This window comes from Delphinapterus leucas, chromosome 2, assembly GCF_059928025.1.
Source record: "Delphinapterus leucas isolate spDelLeu-1000000601 "Yukka" chromosome 2, BTC_Dleu_Yukka2, whole genome shotgun sequence".
In the NCBI taxonomy this organism is placed as follows: domain Eukaryota; kingdom Metazoa; phylum Chordata; class Mammalia; order Artiodactyla; family Monodontidae; genus Delphinapterus; species Delphinapterus leucas.
In genome coordinates this window covers 58138300-58162554 of record NC_143130.1, presented here as the reverse complement: position 1 = coordinate 58162554, position 24255 = coordinate 58138300, and the positions used below count along the sequence as shown (strand labels likewise).

Sequence of the window (24255 nt, the reverse complement as noted above, 5' to 3'; positions counted from 1 at the left end):
CTTTATTATTATTATTATTGGTTTCCGCTTTTATGGCTGTTACTATTTGCCTTATGTATTGAGGTGCTGCTATGTTGGGTGCATAAATATTTACAATTGTTATATCTTCTTCTTGGATCGATCCCTTGATCATTATATAGTGTCCTTCTTTGTCTCTTCTAATAGTCTTTATTTTAATGTCTATTTTGTGTGATATGAGAATTGCTACTCCAGCTTTCCTTTGGTTCCCATTTGCATGGAATATCTTTTTTCCATCCCCTCACTTTCAGCCTGTATGTCTCTCGAGGTCTGAAGTGGGTCTCTCGTAGACAGTATATATATGGGTCTTGTTTTTATATCCATTCAGCTAGTCTGTGTCTTTTGGTGGGAGCATTTAATCCATTTACATTTAAGGTAATTATCGATATGTATGTTCCTCTTCCCATTTTCTTAATTGTTTATTAATTGTTATTATAGTTGATTTCCTACTCTTGTGTTTCTTGCCTAGAGAAGATCCTTTAACATTTGTTGTAAAGCTGGTTTGGTGGTGCTGAACTCTCTTAGCTTTTGCTTGTCTGTAAAGGTTCGTGCTTTTAGCCGTGGCTTGCGCCCCTCTCTGGGGTCTGCGTTTTTAGCCGCAGCTCGCGCCCGTCTCTGGGGTCCGCGTTTTTAGCCGTGGCTCACGCCCGTCTCTGGAGTACCTTTAAGCAGCGCTCTTAAACCCCTCTCCTCGCGCACCAGGAAACAAATAGGGAAGAAAAAGTCTCTTGCGTCTTCGGCAGCTCCAGACCTTTTCCTGGACTCCCTCCCTGCTAGCCGTGGTGCGCTAACCCCTTCAGGCTGTGTTCACGCCACCAGTCCTCTCCCTGCGCTCCCATCGAATCCCAACCCTCAGCTCCCAGCCCCACCCGCCCCGGCAGGTGAGCAGACAAGGCTGGTGAGTGCTGGTCGGCACCGATCCTCTTTGCGGAAATCTCTCTGCTTTGCCCTCTGCACCCCTGTTGCTGTGCTCTCCTCCGCGGCCCCGAAGCTCCCCCCTTCGCCACCCCCAGCCTCTGCCCGCGAAGGGGTTTCTAGTGTGTGGAAATCTTTCCTCCTTCATGGCTCCCTCCCACTGGTGCAGGTCCCGTCCCTATTCTTTTGTCTCTGTTTATTCTTTTTTCTTTTGCCCTACCCAGGTACGTGGGGAGTTTCTTGACTTTTGGGAGGTCTGAGGTCTTCTGCCAGCGTTCAGTAGGTGTTTTATAGTTGTTCCACGTGTAGATGTATTTCTGATGTATCTTGACCTTTGTTTTCCAGCCTTCTCTTTGGATTCATGGTGCATGTGTCTCTATTCATTTCTGGAGGCTGAAAGTCCAAGATCCAGGTGTGGGCAGGACTAGTTTCATTCTGAGGCCCCTCTACTTGGCTTGCAGATGGCTGCCTTCCCCCTGTGTCCTCATATGATCATCCCTCTGTCTCAGCTCTGTTCTTCTTCTCCAGATTGTTTCAGCTATTTGGGTTTGTTTGTTTTTCCATACAAATTTTAAAGTTCTAGTTTTTTGAAAAATGCCATTGGTAGTTTGATAGGAATTGCATTGTATCTGCAGATTGCCTTGGGTATTATGGTCATTTTAACAATATTAATTCTTCCAATCCAAGAATAAAGTATAACTTTCCATCTTTTACAGTATGCAGGTAAAGCTCTTTCAGGGAACAATTGGGAGATGGGTAATTTTGCTTTCTCCTTCTCACTAAGCCTAGGGAATAGCCAGCTAGGAATTGCTCCTTTGTTTTCTATGGTCCTGTGGAACTTGTGAATGGAACCCCCTTTAACTATAAGACTGATGGTCTGCTGACCCATTTCTCGGGCAGAAGCTATGAAATTTTGGGTGTAGGCATGTGTACAAGGCCATTCCAGGGAGATACTAGGAAATTAGAGCCATCTGGAGTGGGGAGGAGTGGTGTCCACTTCCCCATTCTCTGGGGAGGATCACAGCCAGCCCCTAGTGCCTGCTAAGTTAGAAGACTGGCCTTTAGGCGGCAGCTTTTAAAGTATGCAGATACTCTTTCAGGGGAAAACTGTGAGGTGTACAATTTTGCCTGTTCCCTCTATGCTGATTGCTGGAATGATAGCCTTGGTGAGTGCTTACATGCTTATTAAGAATTGTTTCTTTTTTTGCTATACTGTTGTAAGTCTTGTGGATACAAGCTCCATTGGTTTTTAGAGCAAGGGATTTTGTGAGCTTGTCCCTCTGGTGGGTCTTAGCAGTTGGTGTGCTAGATATGGAGTCCAAGCCCTTTGGTTTACAGGGAGAAGCTAGAAGTTGAGACTTCTCTCCTGATTGTAAGGCACTGTGCTGTGGGTGGAGTTGATGCCAAGAGTGTGGAAAGAACAGCCTTTCCTACCTGTTTTGATGTGCGTATTTTCTCATTTGTCCTACTTGTAGGAGTTGTTCAGCTAGTTTCTGGGTCCCTTTCAGAGTAAATTGCTCCATGTGTAGCTGTACATTTGGTGTGTCTGTATGAGGAGGGGAGCTCCTTCATCACCATCTTGTTGACTCCCAATTCCTAAAGTTTTGTATCTTGCTTTTCAGTCAAAATATTTCCCTTTGCTCTAATACTGTTTTTTGAAACTTGAAGTACTTTCTTTAATAAGAATTTAATCTTCCAAATTTTCTTAGATTTGGGTAGGATGCCCCATGTTAATGAGAGTAAAAATATTTTTTTCTGTCAAACCTTCCTGAGGTGTGGGAACAATATTCTAGGGTTGCATTTCAATCTTGTGCTGACTTACTCTTGCAAGTAAGGATTGCTTAACTCTAAAACTGAACTAAGTTAAGATCATACAATTATGAAAAATCAGAGAAACTTTTATTAGCTACACAAATTTCATTAGCTATACAAATATATAAGTCCTTCATTGTTTCCTTTTATTCTTCAAAGATATTTTATGGTATGGATTTCTAATTTTCATTATGATCAGTGAATATATTCTACGTTATTTGAGGGATTTTTAAAGATTTTGGCCTGGTACATGGTTTATCTTGGTGAATATGCCATAGACACTTAAAAAAGTGCATTCATTCTAAAGTTGTTGGCTATAGTGTTTTATAAATGCCCATTAGGTTTAAATGGTTAATATATATTGTTCATATCTTCTATGATTGATATTGTGTTTTGGTCTATAAATTACTGAAAAAGTAGACTTTAAAGTCACCAACTATGATTGTGGATTTGTCTGTTACTCCCCTTATTTCTGTCAGTTTCATTTCATGTAATCTGAGACTTTGTTATTAGTCATATAAATTTTTATGATGATTATGTCTCCCTTATAAATTGACCCTCTTATATTATGAAATGTCTCTATCTCTGGTAATACATTAACTTGAAGTTTACTGTATCAGAAATTAATATAACTACTCTAGGTTTCATATGCTTTCTGTTAGTATGGTGTATCTTTTCATCTTTTCTTCCTTTTAATCTATATCTTTATGTATAAAATATTGTCATTAGATGGCATATAGTTAGGTTATGTTTTAACTGTTAACAGTTGGAGTGTTTATTCAATGTTCACTTAATATAATTATTGAAAAGGCAGATTTAAGTCCACCTCTTTTATTGTTTTTTTCTTTGTAAGTGTGTACTCCTTATCAGTGTCTATCTTCTGTTTTTTGTTCTTCCTTCCCTTCTTCTCTGTCTTGCTTTTGATTGTTTAATTTTTTTTTTCAGAATTCCATTTTCCTTTACTTTTTTTTTTTTTTTTTTTTTTTTTGCAGTATGCGGGCCTCTCACCGCTGTGGCCTCTCCCGTTGTGGAGCACAGGCTCTGGACGCGCAGGCTCAGTGGCCATGGTTCATGGGCCCAGCCGCTCTGTGGCATGTGGGATCTTCCCGGACCGGGTCACGAACCCGTGTCCCTTGTGTCGGCAGGCGGACTCTCAACCACTGCGCCACCAGGGAAGCCCTCCTTTACTTTTTTAACTCTACCTTTTTGTAGTTTTTTAGTGGTTTTCTAGTGATTGCAATATACATGTTTAGTTATTTCACTCTTTAAGACCATTAAATCATTTCACATAAACAGAAGAATCTTGGAAACATACATACCTATTTACTTAGTCTCTGCCCCCTGTTATGCTAGAGGTGTCATATATATTATATCTACTCTAAACCATATAGCTAATGGAATAATTGTTTTAAATAAGTATATTTTTATGATTTAAGAGGGAAAATATTTCATAATTACCCGCATATTAACCAGTTTTAAAGCTTTTCATTCTATTTGGAAGACCCATGTTTCCTTCTGTTATCATTATTTATCTTCCCAAAGAGGTTTCTTTAGCACCAGTTGTACTGGTGATAATTTTTCTTCGTTTTTTTTTTATCTGACTGTCTTTTTTTTAGTCCTCTTTATTGAGGAATATAGTTACTGAATATAGAATTATTAACATTTTTCCCCTAGTACTTTAAAGATAATATTCCATGTTTTTCTCTGCTTCATTGAAATAAAATCCATTTTATTAGTTGGTATAGAAAATAGTTGAAGCAAAAGTTTAGGCTAGCAAAGCAGGATGTGATAGATACTTTAACAAGCAGTTGTTATGAAAAGTTCTTAACTGAACAGTTTGTTTTTATGTGTTGCTCTCTGTGTCTCTGGACAGTTTTGAAAAATGAGCTCCCTTTGACAGGGAGTTGGTTTTATTTATATTCTTGTCTTACCCAGAAAGTCATACAGAAAATAATCATTCCACACTTTTAAATGGCTAGTTTTGCTTTCATGGTATTTACAATAAAATAATAAGTTAGTTAGAGAGTAAATGGATGACTCTGTTAAAGAGAAAAAGCAAGGTAAAAAGATTGGAGTGAATTGATGTTAGAAATATTTCATTTAATTAATTGATAATATTACCATTTGGTCAAGGCATAGAAATACGGAATAGTTTGTGAATTGTGCTGTGATGTAAACATTTGGTATGAGTTCTCTTAAAACAGAATTGATCCATCTCTTGAAATAACATCTCTTTATTGAAGATAAGTGGGACATGGGTACCTCACAACCTCTGAATTTAGGGAGGATGAAATTAACCTTTGAATTGTATGTGTTTGATTTGAATGGTATATTTTTTTGCTTTCACATGATTCCCACATGTGAACTTCCATGACAATCATACAGGAAAGAGGAAGCTGTTGTAGTTTGTGCAATGTACATTGTCACCAAAACATACTACCATCCTTGATCTTATGAGAAATTTAGAAATAATATTCTAATAGACATGTAAGATAAATAAGTTTCTGTGGAAGCAGAAGTGCTCAGTTTTGAGAAGCACTTTGGTGTTGTAATGTCTTATGTTAATGATTCTCAAATTCTGCCCCATTCTACTTTATCATCTGTCTGTCTATCACTTTATCTTCTGTATTTATCTGTATATCTCTACCTATCACCTGCCTATTAACTTAATAGATAAGTTATCATTCAAGTTCAGTCACCCATCTTATAAACGATCTTTTGTGTATCATCAATTTATCTATCTCTCCATCCATGCCTTTATTAGGTATAATAGGCAGAAGAGCATGGCAATAGAAAAACAAGGGGTTTACCTCCCTTGTGAAAGGACAGTGATAACAGTGGTCTCTGAAGTGATGATGTATAAGGAGAAAACAAGAAGAGAACATGAGGACTGAGGACCAGTAACTCAGGGACCCATCTAGCAGGAACTCTGGACTTACTACTATGCTCACATTTGAAAAATCAAAATAGAGTTGCCTATATTCTGTGTCAGCTTACGTGAGAAAATTTCATCTAAATATGATAGCTCTGCCTTTTCAGTCCACCTATGCTTCCATATTTTAAAACTCAGTTTTAATTACATGGAGCTATCACCTCAGTTTACTTTAAACTAGACCATGGATTGGTAAACCTTTTCTGTAAAAGGCCAAATAACAAATGATTTCAGCTTTTTAGGATTTATGAACTCTGTTACAGCTAATCTACTCTTCTATTGTAGTGTGAAAGCAGCTAAACACAATGTGTCATTGAATGAGTGTGGCTGTGTTCCAGTAATACTTTATTTACAACAGCAGGCTGTGGGCTTGAGTACCATATGCTGAACTAGAGCATTGGTTAAATCAGAACCTGGAAAATAATCGGATTAACCCCACTACATGGTAAAAATATCTGAAAATTATTTCCCTATTTTATTTTCATGAAAATTATTTTAGTTCCTCTGCTAAATCTCACTCATAAGAGAGTGCTATAAATGAATGCTACATGCCATCAAAACCTAAACAATGTAAAACTGTATAAGTGACCGGAATGATATGAACCCCTTTCCAGTTGTAACCAATAAATTATATTTTTAAGTTGAGCATATTTCTCCCACATTCCATTTATAAAGTCCGCAAGGATTGTGTCCAAAATCTTGCCTGCCTTCTTTTCCCCTTCAGCACGTTTCAAGTCAAAATGTTATCTATCAGTTTTCTTGGTGGTATCCAGTCTCCTTAGGCATTGACTTCAGTCTATTTTGACATCATTTGAACAGTTTTTGTAATTGTTTCAACATCTCAGAATAGGATTTGTATCTTCCAAGGCTGTTATGTGACCTAGTTTGTAAAAATGTGGAAGATTCAACAGTATAAATAGCTAATGGATACGATCTTTAATCCAGTTAAACTGTGTTTTCCAAGTTTTCTTCATGTTATCTGTATTGGAGGGTTTAGAGGAGAGAAAAAGTATCTAAAATGCACTAACTTAAAATTAAATTGGACTATTGCTTATTCTGCAGTCAATTGAAAATGTGCCTGTATATTTACATATATGACCAGTTTAGTGTTAATATTCTATGAAAGGCTCACCCAAATCAATTAGAAAAAGACAAACATTCTAGTACAAAAGTGGGAAAACACATAAATGAGCAATTCATAAAAGGTAAGTATTGTGAATGGCCAAGAACACATAAAAATATACTCAACCATATCTATCTTTATAATGAAATATTAAATATATATTAAATAATTATCAATCATTAAACATATATAATGAAATAAATGTATGTATGTGTGTTTAAACACAGACAGAAACACACATAATAAATCAACAGTTACTTTTTCACCTATTAGATTAACAGGCACATTTGTTAACAAAGTCTGGAGAATTTGGGACTCTTTGTGTGTTACAGTCTTTCCAATTGACAGTGGAAAAATATGTATTAGATGGAAATTAGCACATTTTGACTAACAATTTTATTTTTAGAAATTTACCTATAAGATATAATAGGGAGTGTTCAAATGTTTATATAAACTCAAGGGTACTCATGACAGCCTTAGTTATACTTGTAAATTGATAAGTAATCTGTTTATCAAGTCATAATGCTAGGTAAATTAATATTGATTCATTTATCTAATTGAATTGTATTCAGTTATATATGGTAATGTACACTGAAATTAATTGATAAGAACATTCAGGTTTTTCAGAAGTTCATTTGTCCATCAGTTACTGAATATCAACTATGTTTGAGGCATTAATATTGTATTTCACTCATAAAATGATATATATATGTGATTGTTTGGATATGGTCAATAAACCAATTTTACAGGAAGAATGTTCAAAAATTGTTGATGGTGAGTTTGGGTCATTATTTTACTATTATCTCTCTGTGTGTGTGTGTGTGTGTGTGTGTGTGTGTGTGTGTGTGTGGTGTAGTTTCAAATATATATATTTCAATTATATATAGCAATTATTGAATTCTTAGTATGTGTACTACCACATGCTGAGATAAATACTTTTTCATGGATTATCTCATTTAATGCTAATAATAACCATAATAACAGATTAAGATATTCATTCCTTTTTATAAGATAAGAAGATAGAGACTGAGTTTGAAACTAAATTTGATTGTACAAGTCATTCTGTTACAGCTTAAAAAAACCCACACAGTGTCACAGCCTTTGGTAGATGATAATTAAAAATACTTATATTTTGCTAAATCTTCCCATGTTTGGGGAAAAGACGCACATTTCTGAGGTCATATTTGTTTTCTCTGTGTTGTTAAGGTCAGAGCCATGAGAATTCTCAAGTTTAGTTCTTTAGGCTAAAAAGTGTATGTGTTGAGATATTGCCAGAACAGGAGAAAAAGATGAATAGGACATTGGTTTGTGGAAAATTATGTGGTATAAATCTACACAGAATGACCTCTAAAAATATGGGGCACCAGTGCTTAGGTGATGGGACAGTGTTCTTCAGCAGAAACCATTTCATAGCTAGAGGATGGGGCACAGATCAAAGTCCAAAGAGAAATGGCCAGTAAGTGGAGTATCAGTAAATGGAAGAAATCAACTTTGGATCAGACTTGGTGATAGGCAATACCAAGACAAATACTGTAGATAGCAGGGAAAGGACCAATGAAGATCTTTAGATAGCAGGGAAAGGACCAACGAAGATCTGGAGTGAAGAAATAATCCCCAACTGATATAGATTCAAATGCCATAATCTCCTATTGGAATATTTTTCAAATTGTACTTTATGACCATATGGTCCGGATTATAAACTATCTACTTCATATGAATATGTGTTCCATAATCAATTCAATTTTCTCCAGTTATCTGTATTCATTCTAACACTTTTCTAAAGACAACACTGTGTCTTAACAAGTGTGGTTCATTAGTAATTCTCATCTAGTAGCTAAAATGTTGGCCAGAATGATAAGCAGAGTGAATTGTGACATAAGTTTTGCCTGACTGTGCCATAGCAGTGGCTAAGGTATGTTTAAAAATTTGGGTGGTTTATACCAAGGTATGTGCTATGTATGCTATTCTAACTTTGCCTTTTTATCTTCTGGTATCTTGAGGGGAAATGGACCTACATAAGATACGCACAGTTGGGGCTCTGTAACATTGAGAATACTGAAGGAGGAAGATAAGTACAGAAGGAAAAACCAGTCATATATGGGTAAGGCTGCATCTGTCAAAGAGGACCGCTGGACACTGAGCTGTTCACCCTTTGGTTTTGACTGGTACAATTTGGGGATGTTTGGACCTGGTAAATCTCTTTAAGGATGATAAAACTGATTAATGATGTTGAGATGTTTATAATATTATTAAACTAATATGTGAATCAGGCTTCCCTGGTGGCGCAGTGGTTGAGAGTCTGCCTGCTAATGCAGGGGACACGGGTTTGTGCCCCGGTACGGGAAGATCCCACATGCCGTGGAGCGGCTAGGCCCGTGAGCCATGGCCGCTGGGCCTGCACGTCTGGAGCCTGTGCTCTGCAACGGGAGAGGCCACAGCAGTGAGAGGCCCGCGTACAGCAAAAAAATAAATAAATAAATAAATAAAAATAAAAAAGGCTAAAAAGAAAAAACAAACTAATATGTGAATGAATGAATGAATGACTAGGGTAGAAAGTAAAGTTCTTTACTACAGAAAGCTGCATGCTTATACCACATTATAAGCATGACAGGATATAAGAACTCAACATTTGGCAATAATCATAATATTCAATAATTGTTTCAACCAGGAACATCAAAAGATGGCAGAACTTATTGGATAAAATTTGAAGAGAAACAGGATACTTTTTAAAATATTCATTTTAAAACATTTATTTAAGTATAGTTGATTTACAGCTATAAGACTTTAAGTCTGAAATTAGATCAAAATGATTGTATAAAATAATATGTAAAAAGAAGAATATCTTGAAGCGTATGGCTTCAGGTGTACATACATGCTCAGGAAATATGAAAGTGTGGAATAAGTGCATGAATACTGTGATACCAATGAGTCTTATCCGTATCTGCATTTGAACCATTTCCAATAGAACAAGTCTTTTTACCCACAATTCACTTAGCATAATATTTTCAAGGTTCAGCCACCTTATGACATGTATCGGAACTCCATTTCTTTTTATGGATGAGTAATATTCCATTTATAGATATATCACATTTTGCTTATTCATTCATCAGTTAGTGGTTATTTGGGTTATTTCTACTCTTTGACTATTTTGAATAATCTTGCTATAAATACCTGTGTAGAGATTTAGTTCTTTTAGGGATGAGAATATGGTAACTCTATGTTTAACATTTTGAGGAGTTGTCTGACCAGGACTTTAAGATCATACTTGTTTCATTTGAAGGTGTACAACTCTGTGCACCGTGAATATCCTGTTGAGTATTGGTGGAAAATCTTACTGTAGAAATAATTAAGTAAACTGAAAAACTAGAGATTTAGTTCTTTTAGGGATGAGAATATGGTAACTCTATGTTTAACATTTTGAGGAGTTGTCTGACCAGGACTTTAAGATCATACTTGTTTCATTTGAAGGTGTACAACTCTGTGCACCGTGAATATCCTGTTGAGTATTGGTGGAAAATCTTACTGTAGAAATAATTAAGTAAACTGAAAAACCAAGATAAACACAATTGAAGCCCATTGCCTCATACCTTATATATCTTTTTATTATTGTGCATTTTTGCATTTATGGTTTTTGTTTTAAATGTTACGGAATCAATGTTGGTTTGCATACAAAGCATTTCCTTGTCTTACAACATTAATTATGATGGAGAAAGTGTATCTTGAATAAGTGAATTAAATATTATTCAAGGACAGTAGGATCATTCGGATTGGTAGAATTTTGCCACAGAAATATATTGATTTTACTCATAATGTTCATGAAGAACTGAAATGAAAACCTTTCTTTCATTGGTTTAATAGCTGGTGTAGCCTCCCTTATTCATTGTCATCTCCAATTTTCACGTGTAAATCAAGTGGTTCAGTATGTTTCCAGGATTATGAATGACTGTTATTTCTTGGGTGTCTTCAGGGTCTATCCTTTCTCACAGGCAGCCAGCAAAAGGTGCCCTTTTGAAAGAATGTGTCTGGATCATATATTCATACATTGTGAAAAATCTGAAAAAAATGAGCGACAAAATCACTGTTGTTGAACAGTACTGTATTTCTATTCTAAGCAAGTGAGGGAAGATGTTAGCTAACTCATTTTAGTGTTAGCTCACAGTTTGGGTAGCATTGAGTGCTACCAGTTTTGCATGTATTCAACATTTGATATCTGAGTATCTGGTTCCTTATTAAATGGTATTCCTTTGAGTGTGTGCCTGCTAACAAATATATAGGCTCAATACATGAGAGTGTGGAATGGGTACATGAATACTAGGACCAGTGTTCAGTCCAGCCTTTCTTCTTTTTTAAAAAACTATTTTTAAATTAATTAATTAATTTGACTGCATCAGGTCTTAGTTGCGGCATGTGGGATCTTTGTTGAGCAACGCGGGCTCTTTTGTTGCAATGCGTGGGCTCTTCATTGCGGTGCGCAGGCTTCTCTCTAGTTGTGGCATGCTGGTTTTCTCTTCTCTAGGTGTAGCGTGTGGACTCCAGAGCGTGTGGGCTCTGTGGTTTGCGGCGCACGAGCTCAGTAGCTGTGGCGCACGAGCTTATTTGCCCCACTGTATGTGGGATCTTAGTTCCCCGAGCAGGGATTGAACCCGTGTCCCCTGCATTGGAAGGTGGATTCTTTACCACTGGACCACCAGGGAAGTCCCTGTCCCAGCCTTTTTTCAATTTTATATTTGTACCTCTTATATACTTTTTATTTTATGTACAGTAAAATACACCCTTTGTTGTGTACAGTTCTGTGGGTTTTGACGAAGGTATAGAATAGTATATCTAGCAACACAATCATGATGTGGAGGGGTTCCATTACCCCTAAATCCCCTTGTGTTTCTCCTCCTTCTACTCCACAATCTCTTGCAATCACTGTTTCTATAGTTCTGCCTTTTACAAAATGTCATTCAAATGGAATCAAACATTACTTAGTGTCTAGGGTCTAGTTTCTTTTACTTAGCACTCTGAGTTGCCCAGTTTACTTGCAGGCCTTTATCCTTCAGAAACCTCTGTTAGGTTATAGATATACTCCTCCTAGGATTCTTAGTCGCATTCTGTATGGAGAAAAGACAAGCCAATCTTACCTCTCTCTAATGTCTTTTTTCATTTGGTTCTTTTTTAATAATTTCCATTTATCTTTTGAACTGTCTCATCTATTGATATTTTTCTGTTTTTGCCATTGCTCCATTCATTTCTACAGGTTGTTTGTAATGGATTTTCAGAGTTCTTATCTTACTTCCAGAATATAGGTCTAACAATGCCTTTATCATGTGCTTTTCATTTGACCCATCACAAAGCATTTTCACAAAGTCTTTATTTGGTGGAATACAACTTTAGAATTTCTCACTTAAAAAGAAAACTGTTATTGGGCTTCCCTGGTGGCGCAGTGGTTGAGAGTCCACCTGCCGATGCAGGGGACATGGGTTCATGCCCCGGTCCGGGAAGATCCCACATGCCGCGGAGCGGCTGGGCCCATGAGCCATGGCCGCTGAGCCTGCGCGTCCAGAGCCTGTGCTCCGCAACGGGAGAGGCCACAACAGCGAGAGGCCCGCATACAGAAAAAAAATAAAAAAATAAAAACTGTTATGCCACTAATTTGCATTGTATTGTAGACAGGATTACTGACTATTTGCAGAGTCAAGAATTCAGACAGGAAATAAGTGAAGAAATGAAATGACAAAAGTGATAAAGGACCAAGGAACCGTGATTTGTGTGATGAGGACTAGACATGCGGGGATGCCTGTAAAATAAATAATTACATAGAACCAATTGTTGTACTTGATTTTTAAATGAATTTCATGTATTTCCTGATCTGATTTATATTCTTTGTAATGTTCTGCTGCAGGTAAAAGGCTAGAAAGTTATCATACTTCAAGGAAGAAAGGTGAGCAGCTACTCGGGTGCTATTGAAAGTTTGGTCTGTGTTCTGGCCAGTGATGTGAGAAATTCAAGTCTTGTCAGCTCATTCTTTCAGGCGCTCAGGGAGCATGCTTTTATGATAGATTTTCCCCCATAGGTATGCCTACTTTGTTAATGGAATCTTCATTATTGTTTCTTTCCTTTATTAAATAAAAATCTCTCTTTGAAGTAACTTGGTTAACATTTAAGAACCATTGATAAATTTCCTTTTTATACCATTTTATTATGTATGAAAATAAGCTTTTAGTGAAATTTAAATGTGCCAAAATATTTATTTAACTTTTTATTACTAGCATTTCAGAACTTAGATGTTTTACTCATATTTCTATGATAATCAAAACTTATTTGCTACCTCATTTACAAATATTACCCCACTTACTCCTTGAAATTTTAGTTGACTTAATTTTTTGTATTTTCTCAATAGATTTTATTTAATTTTATTCGAAAAAATCCATGGTTATGTGCCTACTGTGCTGTGTAGATGAGGGTTCCATTGTTCAACTACTAAACAAAATGTCTACTGTATATGTGCTGTTTTTAATTCATAACGCAGTAGATAAGCCTGAAGAAAATAAGCCTGGCTATGGAAATGCTTATATGTTGGGAGGGTGCTTGTCTGGATCGATGATGAGAAAAATTGTCTGAGGATGCTGAGGGACTCATTCCAGATGTCAATCTGAGGTCCAGTTGAATGCCCCTCTAATAGGACAAATAAGACCCTCATAGCCTGGCTTTATTTGGTGACCCCTCATTGATGACATAATACTGCTGCAAGCATGTCTTTTCTTTCTCCCAGGGCAAGGCATTATTAGCATCCTATCTTATGATGCAATATTCACTGTATATATGCTAAGTGACCCAAGACTTGCTTCATTTTGCTCACTTTGAACAGAGATGTAGATAGAACTTGTTTAAAGAAAATGTTCTTGAGTAATAAATGAGGAAACAAAAGAAATGTTGCATTAAGAAGGGGTCAAGCAACTGTGATGGGTACTGAAAGACTCATTAGTGTTGGGCTAAAAGAAGGGAACCATGCATGCCTGTAATAAATATTGACCATGGAGTCAGTATTAGTGTGTTGTTATTTTTAGTGTTGAGTAGTTTTTGAGACTATATCTTTCTTTTTTGTTGTTGTTGTTTATTTATGGTTTTTTGAGGTAGAAGGGCTGAAATGAGGGCCTCCACTTCAGAGAATAGGGGTGAGTAACTATACCTGAGTCCTTTAAAATTCATATGTCATGTGCTCTGTGCCACACCCTGAAGTCTCTGTGTTCATCTGTTCAATGGCTTACTCGATTATATCTTCATGATGTGTCCTTTTCTTTGGTGATTGCCTCTACCCTCATTTCCAAATTTTAAATTTTATTTTATCTGAGTTTTGGGTGGATTGACAAATGGAGAATCTTGGAAAATTGTTGGTTTTTTAATACATTTTCTTATTGCAATGAAATATCCTTTGGTGAAATTAAGCTGTGCTTGGGAGTTTCCGTAACAAATTATGGTTTCAGAATGTTAACCCCATGATTGAGATCATCATAGTTAGAGCATTTTGGTCAGATCCATAAGATCATTATGGGTCATTATTGCTACTCTTCTCAGTGATGAATTTGACTTTAATTAGGTGTTTTTCATTTTTTGATGTGAAAAATTATATATTAAACTTTCTGAGATCTTTGTAAGGCCATGAAGATTTTAAATGACAAAGAACCTTGAAGTACTTCATTTTTCTGAAACACAAAAAAATTCAATTTTCCATAGTACATTAATCTCACAAAAGATATCGGGTTGGGTTAATCAAGTGTAGAGATAGTGAAATTTCATATAGTAAATAATTAATCATTATTTGTTGTTAAAATTGAAACATCCATCAATAAGGAAAATGGTCTGTATATTCCTTGACATGATTACACAGGTTTTATGTTACCTAGGGCCTGGTGTTTAATACTTTAGAAATGGGTAAACTCTGTTTTTCTCTTGACAAAGTTATGGTCGCAAATTCTTTGAAGTAATAATTGTTTTTGTTATTTTTATACTTATTTATTTATTTATGTATTGTAATATATGTTTTCACTTCTCCAGAACCTAGCAAAGTAATTCAAGTGAACTCAATAACAACTAATAAAATAGCCGTGAACATTAATAATTGTAATATTAGGGAGGAAAAGAGCCCTACCAGATACTGACATGAACTGTAGAAACTCTTATTATTCAAAAATATTTGAGTATAATTATGAATGACAGGAACACTAGAACATATTTTGGTCTAATAAATATGATCCTAAAATTACATAATTGTTTATTCATCCATGTTAGTATATAAGTAGATTTATAGTGCATGGTTGCTGTCTTAATGTGTAGAATTAAATTGACATATAGTATTAATGCTGTAAATGGCAAGTATTAAAAATTTACAACCCAGGGTGTTTTAAAAAAGAAGTACTTTTTCCTAGGATTGGGAACAAGACGATATCCTGTCTCATCACTTCTTTTTTTTAATTGAAGTATAGTTGATGTACAATATTATATAAGTTACAGGTATAAATATAGTGATTCACAATTTTTAAAGGTTGTACTCCATGTGTAATTATTATAGAATATTGCTTATATTTCCCATGTTGTACAATATAGCTTATAGCTTATTTTATACCTAATAGTTTGTACCTGTTAATCCACTACACCTAATTCATCCCCTCCCTTCCCTCTCCCCAATGGTAGCCACTACTTTGTTCTCTATATCTGTGAGTTTACTTCTTTTTGTTACATTCACTAGTTTGTGAGGTCCTTGTGATGTCCTTGTCTGCCTTTGGTATCACTGTTAAGTTGGCCTCATTATATGAGTCAGGAAGTGTTTCTTCCTCCTCTGTTTTTTGAAAGAGTTTGAGAAGTATTGATGTCAATTCTTCCTTAAATGTTTGGTAGAATTCACCAGTGAAGCATATGGTCCTAGACTTTTCTTTGCTGGTAGGTTTTTTTTTTTTTATTTTTTAAATTTCTGACTCAGTCACTTTTTTATTAATGGTCCATTTGGGCCATCATAACAAGACACCACTGACCAGGTAGCGTATAAACAATAGAAATTTATTTTTCAAGTTTTGGATGTTCATTTTTTTCTGTGTCTTACATGTTTTTTGGTCTTCACTATTGCTTTTTTTGTGTTAAGTAGATATTGTTGAGTACACCATTTAAAATTCTTTATTTCCTTGTTGTTTTTACTATATGTATTTTAAGTTATTTTCTTAGTGGTTGCCCTAGGGGTAACAATTAACTTCTTAATTTATAACAATCTAGTTCTAATTAATACCAATTTAATTTCAATAGTATATAAAATCTCTGCTTCCATATTGCTCCATTTCCCCTGTGTGTTGTCATTGCCACAAATTATGTCTTTATACTTATGTACTCATCACCACAGACTGATAATTTTTGTTTTATGCAGTTATTCAAGCATATGATAGGAAAAGAGAGGAGTTACAAAAGACATATTAATATTGGCTTTTATATTCGCTTGTGAAGTTACCTTTACTGATATTATTTATTTCTTGATGTGGATTCAAGTTACTGTATATGGTCCATTCATTTCAGCTTGACCCCCTTTGACATTTGTTGTAGGGCAAGGCTGCTGTCAAAGAACATTCTCAGTGTTTGTTGTCCGAGAATGTCTTAATTTCTCCTTCATTTTTGTAAGGCATTATTGTCGGATCAAGAATTCCTAGTTGAATGTCTTTTCATTGCATAACTTTCAAACTATCATCCTACTGCCTTCTTACCCCATGTTGTATGATGAAAAATCACTTGTTATTTTATTGAAGATCACTTCTATCTGATGAGTCCCTTCTTTATTGCTGCTTTCAATGTTCTCTCTTTGACTTTCTATTTGAACAGTTTCATAATGATGTGTTTCAGTATGAATCTGTTTGAATTTATCCTACATGGAGTTCATTAGACTGCTTGTATAGGTAGTTTATCACTTTTCATCAACTTTGTTAAGTTTTGTCCATTATTACTTGAAATATAGTTTCTGTTCCTTTCTTTCTTCTTTCGTGACTCTCATTATGCATATGTTGGTACATTGGATGGTAGCCTCATAGGACTTTTAGGCTATGTCCATTAAAAAATAAATTTTCTCTTCCTATAATTGGATAATTTAAATTGACTTACCTTCAAGTTAGTTTTATTTTTTCAGCTCAAGTTGTCGTGGAGCCCTTTCTGTGAGTTTTTCAACACTTGCTATTGTGCTTTTCAACTCCAGAATTTCTACTTGATTTGTTTGAAAACTTTCTGTCTCTTTATTGATACACCTATTTCATGAGACAATGCTTGTGGGGTTCATCTAGTTCTTAAATATGTTTTCCATTAGCTCTTTCAACACATTTAAAGTAACTGATTTAAAATATTTGTCTTTGAGTCCAATGTCTTGGCTTTTCAGGGAGAGTTTCTATTACTTGTTCTTATATTTTTTTCTCTGTGTGTGGGACATACTTCATTGTTTCCTTGAATGCCCATTACTTTTATGTTGAAAATTGGACATTATGAATATCATAATGTGGCAACTCTGGAAATCAGATGTGCCTTCCCTGTTTGTCTGTTGTTGCTTTTTGTTGTTGAAGTTGTTTGTGGTATGTGTTCACTGAAGACTGCTTCATTAGATTTGTGGTCAGCTAAAAATTGGACAAAGATTTCCTTAGAAATCCTGAAGACAAAAAATTTCCCTGCTTTTCAGAAGTCTCTCTGTGTATGTTAGTATATGCCTTTAACACTTAGCCAGGCATTTTAAGCTTTCCCTTAGCCTCAATTTTTGCTTGTTAAGAGCCTCAAGTTCACTCACAGAGGAGACCTTAGGCCTTCTGAAGTTTTCCCTGAATAGGCACATAAATCCACATCTGTGCTGCCCTTATAGATTATGAGGAACACATGGAATCACCTGATAGCCATTACTTCAAAAACAGAAAAAATTCATTCCCGAACTTTCCTCATAAGGTATTGGTTTAATTTATTTTCTGTTACAACTGTAATCCGTTGCATTAGGCAGCAGCGGCAAACAATGCAAATTACCACCAATCTAGCTGCTATAGCATTGAGTGACTTCTGAATTAGGAGAAAGAAAAGCAAGTCTTTGAACCAGTGTTTTAGGGAGCCAATATAAATCATAAATTAAAAGAAGAAATTACAATTCTTTGGATATGAGGTCAGTCCGACTCTTTCCACTACAAGAACCAGGAATGTGGAGTGTTATTCTCAATAATATCACTGAGTTAGGGAATAAGACATGGGATTAGAGTCAGTTAAACAGCCCAAAGTTTCTGGATTTTAGAAATTGAACTATGTTTCTTGATTAAGAGATTGCCTAGTGACAGCTATTACTTGGTGAATTTGCAGATTTCCAAAAAAGTTGATAGTGCAAGCATTTACCACTTTTTCGTTATTGTTTATGAAGGGACAGGTGTTGGAGTTCCTCATGTGTCGGATTTGGTGCTGTCATTCTCATTTCACTTTTGATTTTACCCGTCACTAATGAAGTTCGTCATATCTTGAAGGATTATAATCACTTGTGTATCTTCACTTGAGAAGTGTCTATTAAAATAATTTTAACAATTTCAATGGAGTTATTTCTTTTCTTCTTCAGTTGAAAGAGCTGATTATATGGTACGGGAGGAAAGATTTTACCAAAAATATAATTTGAAAATCACCCCCTGTGATTCTGCTGGTTACAGTTTATCTGTAAAATTAAATCCTTATATCACAAAATACAGTAATACTGGTAAAGAAAAATGTATGTAAATTTTTCATTTAACTTTTTGTGAAAAAGATATTTTATTGCTATTGTTCTTTTTGCCTTCTGTGAATAGGATAGTTTACCTTTTGTAATAACATGAAATGGAATATAAAATACGTTGCATAACGTATGGTGATTCATAATAAAAAACAGGTCGATGGATAATCTTTTTAAAACATGCGAAAATGATCACATAATATTGGAGATATTTTCCACAAAGGTGTTATGTTTAGGAAAAAAGATAATATATTTTTTAACATCTTTATTGGAGTATAATTGGTTTACAATGGTGTGTTAGTTTCTGCTCTATAACAAAGTGAATCAGCTATACATATACCCCCATATCTCCTCCCTCTTTCGTCTCCTTCCCACCCTCCCTATCCCACCCCTGTAGGTGGTCACAAAGCACTGAGCTGATCTCCCTGTGCTATGTGGCTGCTTCCCACAAGCTATCTATTTTACATTTGGTAGTGTATATATGTCCATGCCACTCTTTCACTTCGTCCCAGCTTACCATTACCCCTCCCCCTGTCCTCAAGTACATTGTCTATGTCTGTGTCTTTATTCCTGTCCTGCCCCTAGCTTCTTCAGAACCATTTTTTTTTAGATTCAATATATATGTATTAGCATACGATATTTGTTTTTCTCTTTCTGACTTACTTCACTCTGTATGACAGACTCTAGGTCCATCCACCTCACTACAAATATCTCAATTTTGTTTCTTTTTATGGCTGAGTAATATTCCATTGTGTATATGTGCCACATTTTCTTTATCCATTCATCTGTCAGTGGACACTTAGGTTGCTTCCATGTCCTGGCTATTGTAAATAGAGCTGCAATGAACATTGTGGTACATGACTCTTTTTGAATTATGGTTTTCTCATGTATATGCCCAGCAGTGGGATTGCTGGGTCATATGGTAGTTCTATTTGTAGTTTTTTAAGGAACCTCCATAGTGGCTGTATCAATTTACATTCCCACCAACAGTGCAGGACGGTTCTCTTTTCTCCACACCCTCGCCATCATTTGCTGTTTATAAATTTTTTGATGATGGCCATTCTGACTGGTGTGAGGTGATATCTCATTGTAGTTTTGATTTGCATTTCTCTATTGATTAGTGATGTTGAGCATCCTTTCATGTGTTTGTTGGCAAAAAAAAGATAATATTTTTAAAAAGGAACTCTGTGAGGGACGTTGCTGAAGGGTTTTTAAAAGTCCATGAACATATCAGGTGAGAGGTACAAATTATGTGTTGGGAAGGGCAGTGATACCTTTTCATGGGAGAATATGACATAGGATAAAAAGTATGAAAAATGAAAAATAAGAAGATTTGAAAAAATGTGAAGATTTTGACTTAGGCGGCAGATCCTGGCATGAAGCACAAATCATAGTGTACATGGGAATTCTTTGCATTTCACATGGCACAGGCCACGGTGATGTGTAGAAGGAATGCCATTTCACTACAAACACAAAAATACAAATGAACAAACACATACAAGCAAACGTAAGTGACTAATGCCCTACACTCCTGCCATCAGACACGCATTCAGTCCTCCCTAAGGGAAAGAGGTAGTTGGAGGCAGGTGCAGGGCTTACCCCCAGGTAAACATTGGCATGAATCTTCTTCTGTGAGGACCCGGATCCAATTCTGAAGCTCATGTGTGGTTTCTGTCCACTTCTCAGGTGGAGTTGCCAGGCAAGGCTGGCCATCCGCTAAGACAAGAACACCTTCGCGTGATATGATGACTGGAGGTATGAGGGAGACACGGAAGAAGTGGGGTGGTCCCAGGGTGCTGAACCTGGCCATGGATCTCTCAGGGCCATAGACATCCCCCCACCCCAAGGTGTGCTATTGGATATTAGGGTTTCCTCGGATGGGCCCAGTGACTGCAAGCGTGGATTCACTGTTCCTCTTGCTGAGTGGCCTGGGAGCTGTGGATTCCCCAGGCTGTTGGAGTACTCCGGGGTCATTGGATCCTCTTCACAGCCACCCGGCCTCACAGTTGGATTCTGCAGTGTCCCAGCACATGCTCGGATGGATGATGACTCCTTCGTATGCATTCCTTGGTAAATCTGAACAAAATAAGTGAGAATGCTCTACCATCTCCTCATCGAAACTGAGGTCCAGCACATTGCCTCCCTTGGGAGTAGGGGACAGTTAGGAGTGAGGGCCAACGTTCCCTTGCTGACACGCATGCAAACACCACTCAGGGTGCCAGCATTGGAGGGGATCCTGTCTGAGGGTCGACTATGTCTGCACAGTAGCTGGGTAGTCTATGATCCCAGGTCCTTGGTGAAAGGCTGGTGAGGGATTGCGAGATGGCAGGCTCTCCTGCTGGTCTTAGGAGAAGGAGTGTGTGCAGTCTAGGCCCAGTGAGCTTGCGGCTTGGAGAGGTGTGTTTTGGCCAGGTTCCCACTTTGGGCGTGGCACTTCGGGGAGTGTATTCACTGTGCCCTTGCAGGCTTCCAGCTCCCCTTGCGTGGCAGAGGTCTTCCACTGGAAGTCTGTCTGTGGTCCTCGGGGACAGTGCCTTTGATCTCTGTGAGGTCCTTGGTAGTGTCGCTGTGGCAGTGGAGAAGTGCCAGAATGCATGCGATGGGGTCAGCGTCGTCAAATCAGATATGCTTGCAGTCTGTCTTCCCTGGTGTACAGTGTCCCCATGTTCGCATGATGTCTATGGCTTCCAGTAGGGTCGAGTCGCCTTGCGGGCAGGAAGAGGGCACTGAGGATGAGGCTGTTGAGTGTTTGAACGTTTCCTCAGATTCAGGGCTCCAAACCCTGCCGGCTAGAAGCTGGCCGGGACGTGGCCGGAAAGGTGACCTAGTTTCCGCCGTGGGGTTCGAACCTGGGTCATGGTTGCTGAAGCCCACCACTTCCCATGGTGGGCATTCCCACAGGTCCATGGAAAGTGATTTGCCCTAGATGACAAGAAGTAGCACTTGGGCTGAAGTCCATTAGCCCCTAGAGAGGTGCCAGGCTGCATCTTGCCTGTAGCCAGCTGCACGTCAGAGTCGGCACCATCAATGGGAGGTTCTCTTGCTTCCAAAAGCACTGGGAGTGGCCCCAAGTGCACATCAGATGTGCTACTAGCTGGCAGGGTCTCCAGGTCCACGTAGATGTCACACCCACAGCCGGGAAGCAGATCTCGTCGAGTCTTTGTGCTATGGTCACAAGGCGTGGCTGTGGGAGAGCGGGATTCGTGGCCAATTTCAACAGCCCCTGGGGGTCAAAGTTCACAAGCGGCCTCTTGAGGCTAACAGGGGTTTTCTCCATTTAGTGGGGGGGTCCAAAGCCAGGGCGCTATGTATAAGCTGTGGCTTTTACTGTTCAAGTTCTCTGCAGAGGGCAACAGAGACACACAGAGACCAAGACGCGGATTCAGAGGAACACACAGAAACCCACAAGCGCATCCTCATGCATGCACATGCATACACGTGCAAACACACACATACACCCTCAAACACACCGGTTAACGTAAGTGTATAACTTCTACAGTCGTGCTGTCAGATACACAATCAGTCCTCCATAAGGGATAGAGGTCCTTGGGAAGGAGGTTCCAGGATCAGGCCCCGGTAAATGTTCACATGAATAATGTTCTCTGAGGACCCCAGTCCAATTCTGAAGCCTGAGAGATTTCTGTCCACATTTCTTGTCTGATGACTGGAGGTGCTAAGGAGAACTGGAAAAAGTGAGGCGGGTGCATGTTGGTGAGCGTGGCTGTGGATAACTCAGGAAGGTAGGCATTCACCCACCCTAAGATGTGCATTGGATATTAGGTTTTCCTCAGATGGGCCCAGTGGCTGCAAGAGTGGATTGACTGTTGCTCTTGCTGAGTGGCCAGAGGACTGTGGATTCCCCAGGGTTTTGGAGTACACCGGGGTCATGGCTGCTCTGCAGAGCCTCACAGCCTGCCCAGTTATGTTCTGCAGCTTCCCAGCATGTATTCGGATCGATGATGACACCCTTGTATGCATTCCCTGGAAAATCTGAACAAAATGAGTGAGAACACTCTACCGTCTCCTCATTGATACTGAGGACCAGCACCTTTCGTCTCTCGTGGGTAGCACAGTTAGGAGTAAGGGCCATCGTCCCCTCCTGACATGCATGCAAATACCACCCAGGGCTCCAGCATTGGAGGGGTTCCTGTCTGAGGGTGGACCGTGTCTGCGCATAAACTGGGTCGTCTATGAATCCCAGGTCCCAGCTGAAAGGCCGTGGAGGGAATGTGAGGGGGCAGACTCACCTGCTGATCTTCAGAGGCAGAGTGTGGGCTGAGGTAGGTGCAGTGAGCTTGCAGCTTGGGAGGTATGTTTTGGCCAGTGTCATGGTTTGTGCGTGCTGCTTTGGGGGTTAATTCTGGAAGTCAAAATGAGAAAGCTTCCCTGGTTGGAGCCCGGAGACTCAGGCCAGGCCTGTGACCCTCCCTGTTTTTGCATTTGTCATGGTGAAGTTCTTGAGTGCCCAGTGGGGCTGGAGCAGTGGGTGTGTGGGGGCTGGCGTTGGGCATCGGCGCAAGGGGGCTGATGGATTAGGCCTCGGTGCTGCGCTTGTCAGCTCCTGTATTGCAATTCCTGGCACAGTGTTTTCGCCCCGTGGGTCATCGTGGAGTGGGGTGAGATACGAGTGTTGCATTTAAGCCTGCGTCATGGCTGATGGTCTGGACAGGAAGGTAAGGCATGATAAGGACAGGTCCTACGTGATGTTGTGGCATGGGCTGTCATCATTGGGTTGCAGGCTCTGGCCTCGGCTTCTCAAGGATTTGTCATGTACTTGATGGGCTGGCATCACCTGCCTATGGAGAGGACGACTTTGGAGGTTCATGTGGATGCGATGAGGTAGGTAACCTGTGTAGACTTGTGATACCGTTGCTGGAGAAATGATTCCCAAAGGGTGTCTTGTGTAACCTAGAAAAGATTGATATGCTGAGGAGTGTGTGCCGGCCTCATTGGGGTAGGTGAGTTATGCGAACATGCCCTTTGGCCACTTTGTTCCTAGTTTGGGAATGTGCAAAGCGAAAGTGTTTTTCCCGGAAGGCGTGACGCGGCCGGCCCATGAGGTACGGATGCCTATCTAACAGCCAGAGGTTTATCCGAAGCAGTCCGTTGGCATGGTAGAGATGGGTGCGCTGTTGTGATGCCAGGTGCGCTGACCTTGACAGCCACTGTGCCCTTACTGGCTTCCAGGTCCCCTCTCATGGCAGAGGTCTTCCGTTGGAAGTTTGTCTGTGGTCCTCGGGGACAGTGCTTTTGATCTCTGTGAGGTCCTCGGTAGTATCGCTATGGCAGTGGAGAAGTGCCAGGATGCATGGTGTGGGTTCGGCATCATCAAAGCAGACATGCTTGTGGTTTGTCTTCCCTGGTGTATAGTGTCCCCGTGTTCGCATGTTATCTGTGGCTTCCAGTAGGGTCGAGTTGCCGTGTGGGCAGGAGGAGGGCAGTGAGGACAAGGTTGCTCAGTGTTTGAGCGTTTCCTCGGGATTCAGGGCTCTGAATCCTGCCGAGGGGGAGCTGGCCGAGACGTGGCTGGAAAGGTGGCCTGGTTTCTGCCGTGGGGTTTGAACCTGGGTCATGGTTGCCGAAGACCACCTCTTGCCGTGGTGGGCATTCCAACAGGTCCACAGAAAGTGATTTGGCCTAGTTGGCGAGAAGTCACACTTGGGCTGAAGTCCATTAGAACCTTGAGAGGTGCCGGGTTGCATCTTGCCTATAGCCAGCTGCAGG

At 38.9% G+C, this 24255-nt stretch overlaps 3 non-coding genes across 3 annotated transcripts; all 3 read left to right on the top strand.

Annotated features, from left to right (window-relative positions):
* Nucleotides 1-13379: 13379 nt before the first annotated feature.
* LOC115803937 (small nucleolar RNA SNORD109A) lies at nt 13380-13446 on the top strand. Its single transcript, XR_004024745.1, has one exon. It is a non-coding gene; the product is annotated as a small nucleolar RNA SNORD109A (small nucleolar RNA).
* Nucleotides 13447-20567: 7121 nt separating this feature from the next.
* Nucleotides 20568-20660, top strand: LOC115803986 (small nucleolar RNA SNORD116). Its single transcript, XR_004024789.1, has one exon. It is a non-coding gene; the product is annotated as a small nucleolar RNA SNORD116 (small nucleolar RNA).
* A 1821-nt stretch (nt 20661-22481) lies between these two features.
* Nucleotides 22482-22574, top strand: LOC115803985 (small nucleolar RNA SNORD116). Its single transcript, XR_004024788.2, has one exon. It is a non-coding gene; the product is annotated as a small nucleolar RNA SNORD116 (small nucleolar RNA).
* The last annotated feature ends 1681 nt before the right edge of the window (nt 22575-24255 follow it).